This window comes from Octopus sinensis, linkage group LG25, assembly GCF_006345805.1.
Source record: "Octopus sinensis linkage group LG25, ASM634580v1, whole genome shotgun sequence".
Taxonomy (NCBI): domain Eukaryota; kingdom Metazoa; phylum Mollusca; class Cephalopoda; order Octopoda; family Octopodidae; genus Octopus; species Octopus sinensis.
The window spans coordinates 9,553,801-9,565,399 of record NC_043021.1 but is presented as its reverse complement, the minus strand read 5'-3'; the positions used below and the strand labels follow the sequence as shown (position 1 = coordinate 9,565,399).

General features: G+C 37.5%; 1 protein-coding gene across 1 annotated transcript in view; it reads left to right on the top strand.

The window, feature by feature from the left end:
- LOC115224503 overlaps positions 1-11,599 on the top strand; it is a 102,234-nt gene continuing 90,635 nt past the window's right edge. The window contains exon 1 of the mRNA XM_036513276.1: positions 1-59. The gene's annotated coding sequence lies outside the window, so the exon portion shown is untranslated. The remainder of the gene's footprint in view (positions 60-11,599) is intronic.

Here is an 11,599-nt window from a genome sequence, read left to right as displayed (position 1 = left end):
GTTCGCTCGGTGTGTTATTCCGTCTATTACTGAACTATATTCGGGATGTGCCCTCTTAGGTAAGTCCTAAACAACAAACAATTAACACAGCAAACATCGACAAACAAGGACCACAAGACATATAATAACGGTCCCCCCGTTACGTACGTACGCGCGAACACGCATACGCTACATACACATGCATGCATATACGCATACACGCATGTATATACATGCGCATACGCATACACACATGCATACATGTACACATGCATACGTACATATGTATACAGAGGTTACATGTATTATACGAACCCCGTACGTTGATGAATACGTTGTTGTGTGTGGATGTGGATTGTGATTGTGGATATACAGAAATGGGAAAAATGACCACAACAATAACAAATAACACGGAGAACAAATTTATAAAAACAATGAGAAAAGTACAAAAGAAAATAACACATACACACTCAGACACATTCACACATGTATACATGTATATATATATATATATATATATATATATATATGTATATATACACATACATACGAATTACACACGCACATATATATATAGCAATACTAAATCTCTGTATATATAGCGTATATATATATAGATATATATATATATATAATATATATATATATATGTATGTATGTATGTATGTATATATATATATGTACATGACGCGTATTGGTTTAAACATAAACATGCACACACGCATACATATTTATATATTAAAAGAATTATATACGCACACGTACATATACATTTATACATATATGTATACATATATATATAAACAAATATATGCATCTCTCTCTCTCTCTCTCTCTCTCTATCTATCTATCTATCTATCTATCCATCTATCTCCATGTATATATTTATATACGCGCGCGCACGTGTGTGTAATATAAATGAACTGCTCCAGCTTGGCCTACGCTATGCTGGCTTGAAACAAGCCAAAGAACTAAGAACATATATGCGTGTGTAATTACATACATACATCATACATACATACATACATACATACATACATACATACATACAACTATAATATGCATATGTACGGGGACTCATTTAAAAATATGTACAGATATATATATATGTGTGTGTTCATACACACACAAACATAGCATGTATGTTTATATGTTTTTGTATGAATTCGCATATTTACAAAATACATGCATATATGCTTAAACACACACACACACTCACTGACAGACACAAGTAAAAAAATACAGAAATTATAAAACCTGTACGCGTATCGTATTTGTTTTTGTTTTGTAATTTGCTTTTTCTATAGACATATGCACACTTGCAAATGCTTACATGCATATACACATGTATATTATATATACGCACATACCATTCCGAATACTTCACTCAAACTTCTGTCACTCGGGCTTTGAACTATTTCTTCTACTACTACTACTACTACTACTACTACTACTACTACTACTACTACTACTACTACTACTACTACTACTACTACAGCTATAACCACTACGAACCCCTGGTAGTGGTAGTAATAGTAGTAGTAGTAATAGTAGTAGTAATAGTAGTAGTATAGTACCGTCAATACTACTAATCGTGTGTGATGGCTGTGTGTATATATATATATGTGTGTGTGTGTGTGTGTGTGTTCATAATACATACAGACACATACACATATACTCACATGTATGTATGTATAGTTACATGTATGTGTATTATATGCATATTTACTATATACGTAAGTAGTATATATGCCGCAGAAACTAAATATTGTTTATAACAATACATACAAATATATGTATAAACTCACACACATACATGTATATATATATATATATGTAAGTGTATATGCATGTTTATTATGTATCTGTGCGTGTATATATTATACATATGTTATATATATATATATATATATACATATACACCCACCGACATTTTAATACGTGTGCATGTAATATATGTATGTATATGTGTGTGTGTGTATATTATATCATTATTATATATATATATATATATATATATATATATATATATATATATATATATATATATACATACATATATATATATGTATATATATATATATATATATATATATACACACATATATGTATGTATTTTACTTATTTTATATATGTGTGTGTGTATTTGCACACATACGTACACTTAAACATACACGGGGAAAAGTTTATAAAAACAAAAGCAACAAACACGAAACTGTTAATCCACAAAGACACAATTAGGTTTTTTTCGAAATGCAGTTTCCAGAACCCGATGATTTCTCCACCCCCCAGGGAAGTGGTATAATCGGGTGGGTGGAGGGAGGTTTCTTACGATTAACTTCGGCGAGTGTGGGGTGGGTGGGGTGAGAGAGAGAGAGAGAGAAAGGAGGAGGGGAGGTGTTCGTTCTTCAAAAGATGAAGTTTATGTGTGTGTGTGTGTGTAAGAACAATGGGGTATGAACGTTGCTTAACTTCATCTACCGTCAAATCTACCCCGATAAATAATAATAATAATAAAAAACACATACATAAAAATAACAGCTACCCACCCACTCATTCATTCACCTTCGTCCCCACCCTGTGGTTTTCTGTGTCATTTTGAAGAAACATTGACATCATCATCATCATCACCATCGTCATCGTATTCATTATTATTGTCATTATTATTGTCATCATTATCGTCACCATGTTCTTTATTATTATATCATCATCATCAATATCGTCAGTCGACGATCTTATCGTTATTGTTATTGCCTACACTATCATCGTCATCACTAGTATTATCATTGCTATCATCGTCGTCATCATCGTTTCTGTTATTGGATTGATAAGGCCGAATCGTTGGCGCGTCGAACAAAAATACCTTGCGGTATTTGTTCGGGCTCTTTACATTATACATTCCGAGTTGAAACCTCACCGAGGTCAACTTTACATTTTTGTTTTTGCTTTTTTTTTGTTTGTTTGTTTGTTTGTTTGTTTTTCGTTATTCCTGTGTCGGTAAAATAAAGTACTAACTAAGCGATGTACTTAGGGAATCGATATAACCGACCTACTTCCCCCCATGCCATCTCCCACCGAATTTTCTGTCCTCTCACCTGTGTGAGAAATTTTTCTACCATCTCCACCACCTCCACCACTATCATCGTCATCGCCGTCGTTGTTAATTTAAGTTATCATCATCCTCGTGAAGAGATGATCGCTTTGGTTGTGACACAATATGAGAGGAAGAGAGCTATAGAAATCGATAGAGAGAGAGTGAGGTATGGAGGTGGGTGAGACACTTCAAAGTAAAAGTAAAACTTAGCTATGAATGCCTGCGAGGAATGTTCGTGGAATGGTAGAATAAGACGAACGATGGATTGCATGTCTTGTGGTATTTTGTTAGTTACGTCCCTTTGCGTACACAGTTCAAATCCTGCCGACGTCGATTTTCGTCTTTTCGGAGTGGATAGAAAACTTCAGTCTCTCTCCCTCTCTTTCTCTCCCTCCGAAATATGCCGCTTTGTTTTTGAATTACAATTTATTATTTCTCACTTTATTTTTCATCCCTGGCAACGAAACGGTTATTAACCTTTCTGTTAACCAAGAGATATGGTTATAAATGGGGGTTTTCAGTACACTGGTCAGCATCCCGGAGACCCAAGGTGGTGAGCTGTGAAAAGAAGAGGCAATAGCTCACTTCGATTTTGGGAAACCCATCTATCTACCCGCGGGGCACCCCGAAAACAGTCTCGTTCCACCATGTAAGATTTCTCTAAGAGGCCGTACAGTCACGTACTCCCACGAATAAAATCTGTCGAGTGGTTTTGAGTTGTCTGCTTTATATTTTGGTTTCTTAGTTTAAATACGAGTCCTACGTTGCTTTATTTTTCTTTCTTTTTTTCTCTTTCCGTTTTTCTACTTCCATACACACATGTTGGACAACGTCCATAGAATGTCCGGTCATTCACAAACACACTTCTAACCTCTGGCCCACTTACACGCTGTCTCTTGTTTGACTTTCCTACAGCTTAATTAGTATGTCCTCTGCTCTTGTTCTTCGGATCTTTAGCTGGATTCCTGTCCCTTCTACTCAAGCACTCTTTCCTTTACTCATCCCTCCGCCTTTCATCAAACATATTGTATCCCCACCACCACCACCACCACCTTCAACAACAGCCACCTCAACCACGAACTAATTCCAGTCCTTTTCCACCCAGGACATTAGTCCTCTGGTGTTCTTACTCTAAACATGTTTATTTTATGCAGTCGACAGTTTATGTAGCACGTTAACGGCATCTATTTCACCGGTCCCACAGGATCTATGAAGCCCCCCTCCGTCTCCCAGACTAAACTAACAAGTTAGGGAAGAAAAAAGTCTTGGCTGTGATTCGAACTTTTGCTGAAGTTCTCAAATGTGTGTCTGTGTGTGTATCTGTTTTACACACACACACACACACACACACACACACACACTTAGACTAACAAATACATTTTTCAGTATATGAGAAAGTGACAACGTTTAAATAAATCTACAACGAAAATAATCAGCTACCAAGTCAGCCAAAACTCTATACCAGTAATATACTGCAAATTCCATCAATTCAATTCGTACATATGTATATTTACACAACCTGTTTCTTATAGATACATATATATATGTATGTATGTATGTTTGTATGTATGTATGCTTCTATTTTTCTATCTATATACACACACACACACACATATACACACACTCATATATATACTCACACACAAACAAACACACACACACACATACATATATATATATATATATATATATATATATATATATACACACACATATATACACACACATATATGTATAGGCGCAGGAGTAGCTGTGTGGTAAGTAGCTTGCTTACCAACCACATGGTTCCGGGTTCATTCCCACTGCGTGGCACCTTGGGCAAATGTCTTCTACTATAGCCTTGTGAGTGGATTTGGTAGACGGAAACTGAAAGAAGCCCGTCGTATATATATATATGTGTGTGTGTGTGTGTATGTGTGTGTGTGTGTATGTGTGTGTGTGTATGTTTGTATGTCTGTGTGTTATATATTCATTAGACTTGATGACTGGTATTCTACTAACCGTGACCATCAGTCCTGAACGAGTAGATCTGTAATCAGCGTTACAGTCGTGGCAATTGCGTCTCAATGATGCTTAACGCCGAGTCAGTTTCATTCCAAGCATGACCTTCACGTCTTGCTTAGCTGCAGGTTAGCTCTGATCGAGCAGAACCATGATCAAGAATGCTACACACACACACAAGTACACACACACAAAAATTCATATACAGACATAGGTATACATATTTGTCTGTCTGTCTCTCTCTCTCTTTCAATATGTGCGTGTGTGTGTGCGTGTTTGTGCTTGTCCCCACCACCGATGTTGGTTTGTTTACGTTCCCGTAATTTAACGGTTCAGAACACAGGCCATAGAATAAGCACAAGGCTTAAAAAAAAAACAGAATAAGTACAGGGGTCAATTCCTTCGACTAAAAAAAAGCATTCAAGGCGGTGCTCCAGCTTGGCCGCGGTCCAACGAATCAAGGCAAGTGAAAGATGAAAAGAAAGGAAAAGATGTCTGCGTGCTCGCGCGTGTCTATCTCGTTGCCTGTCTGTCTGCCTTTCTACCTCGTCCCGTTTACCGTCTGTCTGTATATATCTATGTTTATGCCAGCTTGTCTGTTTTTCTCCCCACCTTCTCTTCCTCTCTTTCTTCGACCGTTCTCTTTTCTTTCTTACAGGCATTGAACCTGTTGCTTGATATACAAATCGTACACACACATTTATACATACTTACAAACATACGTTCAAATATATTCGGTAAAAAAACCAAATGTATATGCCTACAAACATGCCTGTATACATACTCGCACATTTATACATTCTTACAGACATACCCCACTCGTGCTAAAAGGTTCTTTTTTAAGGCGCAGGAGTGGCTGTGTGGTAAGTAGCTTGCTAACCAACCACATGGCTCCGGGTTCAGTCCCACTGCGTGGCATCTTGGGCAAGTGTCTTCTGCTATAGCCCCGGGCCGACCAATGCCTTGTGAGTGGATTTGGTAGACGGAAACTGAAAGAAGCCTGTCGTATATATGTATATATATATATATATGTGTGTGTGTGTGTGTGTGTTTGTGTGTTTGTCCCCCTAGCATTGCTTGACAACCGATGCTGGTGTGTTTACGTCCCCGTCACTTAGCGGTTCGGCAAAAGAGACCGATAGAATAAGTACTGGGCTTACAAAGAATAAGTCCCGGGGTCGATTTGCTCGACTAAAGGCGGTGCTCCAGCATGGCCGCAGTCAAATGACTGAAACAAGTAAAAGATAAAAGATAAAAAAGATACATTCAAACATACTCAGTAAAAAAACAAACGTATATGCATATAACCATACCTGCATACATACACGCACATTTATACATTCTTACAGACATACATTCAGACATGTTCGGTAAAAAACAAACATATATGCATACAAGCATACCTGTATACATACACGCACATTTATACATTCTTACAGACATACATTCAGACATGTTCGGTAAAAAACAAACATATATGCATACAAGCATACCTGTATACATACACACACATTTATACATTCTTACAAGCATACACTCAAACATACTCTGTAAAAAACAAACGTATGTACATACAAACACCTGTATACATACACACACGTTAATACATACATACATACATACATACATACACACATACACACATACATGCATACACACATACATACATACATACATACACACATACATACATACATACATACATACACACACACATACATACATACATACATACATACATACATACATACACACACACATACATACATACACACACATACATACATACATACATACATACACACACATACACACATACATACATACATACACACACATACACACATGCATACATACATACATACACACATACATACATACATACACACACACACACACACACATACATACATACATACATACATACATACATACATACATACAATACATGCGCACATGTATGCATATATACAAACATACACACAAACAAAAATATGTAAATACAAACATACATACAAGCAAAAATACATCCATCCATCCATCATTTCATTTATCCATACACCCTATCGTCCGTCCATCCATACATACATACATACTTCTTTCACCGGTTTGTCATTGTATGCAGCCATGCTGGTTTACCCTCTTAAAGGGTTATTCAATCATGTCGGTCCCTGAATCTATTTTAATCGGGTACCATTTATCGAGACGCTTAGATTTCTTCAAGGCAAGCAAGCTCTTCCCATTCCAGATTGGTTTACATCAGTAAACATATAAGCATAGCGACAAAGACACACGTACGGCGTGTGGCGTACATACGTGTACGCGACATTGTATGTGTGTGTGCGTGTTCGTTTGTGTGTGTGTGTGTGTGTGTGCGTGTGTGTGCGCGTGCGTGCGTGCTTTTGAAGAAAAAGAAGTTCTCAGTTGTGGAGTCGGGTGTAAATCGTTACTGTTGTGCAGAGATTACTGGCTATTACTTTACATAGCTCGGTGTGATGTTGTCTGCCCTCTGTCAGTCGGCTAATGTGATCCGTGGATTTTCCACGTTAGCTGTCTCCAGAGAGCTTGGTAATGGGAAAAGAACGAAGACGCTCTCGGCCTAATGAGACTTGGACAATAATTAACTGTCGGAGAACTTTCAGATTGGCAACTATGGATAACTTCCAGAAATCTTTGACCTGTTAAATGCTACGTGTGGGATGGCGTGGTACATTGCCTATACAAGATATGGTTAGCGAGACGAAACTGTTACTCATACAATTCGTTCGTTGTCTGAATATCCGCTGACTTGTTGAGTTCCGTCGAACCGCTGTTGTCGAATGCAGGACGAATCCATTGTGATGGACTCTGCCGATAAACCGGATCCGTCCTACTTTCCTCTGGAAAGAGCAGACCGTTTTCCTGCCTAATGGCTATGGCGACAATTCTTAAGTGCTGGACAGCAACTGAAAGGATTGAGGACAAACTCTTATTCGCCCCAAGACCACATCGACTTTTTGCAAGTTCCACTTGAAGAAGAAAGAGAGGATGAAGAGGAGAATGTGACCCGCTCCATTAAATGTCCGGAAAGATAGAACGAGATTGAAATACATAACCTATTTCTTTACTACCCACAAGGGGCTAAACACAGCGGGGACAAACAAGGACAGACAAACGGATTAAGTCGATTATATCGACCCCAGTGCGTAACTGGTACTTAATTTATCGACCCCGTAAGGATGAAAGACAAAGTCGACCTCGGCGGAATTTGAACTCAGAACGTAACGGTAGACGAAATACGGCCACGCATTTCGCCAACTCTCCGTTGAAATACATAGCCGAATACATGAACCTACTCGTAGTAGGCCGGGTTGGTGGGGACACCCAAGAGAGGGGACTTGTATTTAGTAATCGGAGCCATTTCGAACCTGTGGGCTTTCCTTGGTGGTGCGTTACCATATTTTGTACACTGTTGATATATCATCATATTCCGTTAAATTTCTTTGTAAAACCACTCACACATTTTATAACCTGTCTCTGTTTTGTCCGTCTCTTGTCCTTCTCCCTTGTGGCTGTAAACAAAGAAATCATTATCATTATTTCTACCTTCGATGTTTTGAGTTCAAATCCTGCCGAGGTCAGCGTTACCTTTTCCATCCTTTTTGCACTCGATGAAATACAAGAAAACCAGCAACTCGGTTACATCAACCAGTGGTAGGGTGGAGTGGAAGTTGATGTTACCGACTGGCACCCTCCACCTCAAAGTTGCTGGCCTCGTACCAAAATTAAAAAGAATCACCACCACCACCACACCACCACCACCACCATCATCATCATCATCATCATCATCATCATCATCATCACTGTCGTTGTCGACGACATCGTTGCTGTTTGTAAGTCACTCCGTAGTCCGTTTGTTCTGCGATCGAATCCCGCGCCACTTAGTAAACAAACGAACCTGTAACAAATATGCAAACTAGCCATATCTTATCGATCGACCAACTGTCTGACCATGCCGCCATATTTCCCACCACCGCCTCCTCTCTTGTACTTTTATGTTGTGACAATTCAACAAAACAAACGCATACACAGAGGCATTTATATATATATATGGCGATCTTTCGTCGATTTCCGTAAAAAATTTTTTTTTTTACATATGGGCTTGCGGGAACTTTTGAAGTAATGAGAACGAAAGAGACTAAGAGAAAGCGATTGTATGACGAGGGAAGTTCTTTTGAAGTTACCGTGCATGGGAGCATTGATGGACATGTGTGTGTGTGTGTGTGTGTGTTTGATGGGGTGTGGGAGACAGACAGTATGTTGTGTAAGTGAAGTGCTTCTGTTAGTGTGTGTGAAGAGACAGAGTAATGTGTGAAAGAAAGAGATAACTGAAATTTTTTACTCGGTGTATGTGTATATGTATGTATATTACTTCAAAAGTTCCCGCAAGCCCATATGTAAAAAAAATAATTTTTTTTTACGGAAAACGACGGAAAGGTCTACCAGAGACGAAAGATCGCCTTATATATATATATATATATATATATATACAAGAATCGTTACCCTAGCTTGCTACACCTACGGAACCTCACTCTCAGTTCACCCGGCATGCACTTAACTGTAATTAGGGCATGCATCGTAACATCATAAATCGATTCCCGTGTGATATAACTCTACCTTTTTAATTTATTTCGGTCATTGGACTGCGGCCATGCCGGGGCACCACAGATCAACTCCAGGACGTATTTCTTAAAATCTGGTGCTTATTTTTCATCTGTCTCTTTTGTCGAAACGCTAATTTACGAAGACGTAAACAAACCAACGACAGCTGTTAAGTGGTGATGGTGGTGGTGGTGGTGGTGGTGGTGGTGGTCGTCGTCGTCGTCGTCGTCGTCGTGGGGACAAGCACAAAGACGCGCGCGCACACATACATGCTTACATACAATATATATAATATATATATGTATGTATATATATACCATATATATAATATATATATATATGTGTCCTTCTTTCTGTGTTTCCTTTCTGTGTATCTTTCTGTTGAAGAGCGTAGGCTCGAAACGTAAAAGACTTGTTTTATTTATATTCCTGAGCGCCATACTAATACAATTGTTTGTTTGTATTCCACCTGCCTTCGTCTTTTGTTTATTTCCGTAAACCTGCCTTCGTCTTTTGTTTATTTTCATAAAGCTTCCCGTTATATATATATATATATATATATATATATATATATATATATATATATATATATATATATATATATATATGTATATATATATATGTATATATATATGTATATATATATATGTATATATATATATATATATGCCAAAAGTGAGAGGTTGTGAATCCAACCAACTAAGGGATAATATCTATCCAATATACTGTTGGTAGATGCCCAATTATTAATACACAAGTGTTTTTTATTGCATGGCAATTACATTACCTAAATGGGTGAAGGTAAAGAGATATTTTACCATTAATTTATAGAGCAATAAGAAAATGGAGGGGATCAATTGGTGGTATTTATTCATCAACTTTTAGACAATCTTTATATATTATATACGTAAAGCATAATATGTTATACATGTATGTATATTGTTATAATTGGCCTTTTAGTAAATAAATAAAGAAATTGACATAATATAATGTGTAAAAGTTGATGAATACCACGTATTGATCCCCCCCCCATTTCTTATTGCTCTCTCTCTTTCTCTATCTCTGTCTGTCTGTCTCTCTCTCTCCCTCTCTTTCACACACACCCTCTCTGTCTCTCTCTCTATATATATAATATGTGTGTGTGTGTGTGTATAAGAGTTTGGGATGACAAAGGAATAAACAGTTATGTTATTAACTTCATTGGCTTGCAGTTGTTTCTGCTATAAATTGCAATGCACCCATAGTTGAGTGCTTGAGTTTCACCTTATAGCTTCATCGGAGCTTCAAACATGAAACGGCCTACTTCTCGATTTTTCGAGAAGTAGGCCGTTTCATGCGCAACCTTTATCAAGAAGCGGGCCGCATTACTAAGATTTTTCAAGGTAATATTTCCTCAGACGTGCCATTCAGAAAGTCTCACGGGCCACAGGTTGGCCATAACTGATCTTGAGTGATGAATTCTTCGGGTGATCTACCATATAAATACGATAGATCATTCAATACAAACATAACATTTCTTCATAAGTTTTTTTTATAATCATGAGCACACACACACACACACACACACACAACTATAATTTATTTACATAAACAAAAAGTGTTTCCTGTAGGCATATAGACACACAAAAACGTGACATATGTATGTTTATTGTGTTTATGTAAACATACATCGAAAGGAATATCAATGGGGAAGAGAGATGTAGGTGTGTGTGTGTGTGTGTGTGTATATATATGTATATAAATTCAGAAAGATGTTATACGCGAAGCCATGTGTATATGGTTATATACCCAACCCTATCCATTCACTTTCACGTTAAGGAACTTGTTAACATGTATAAAACGTGTTGGTTTGTATATATGTATGTATGGCGAACAAAAATATAG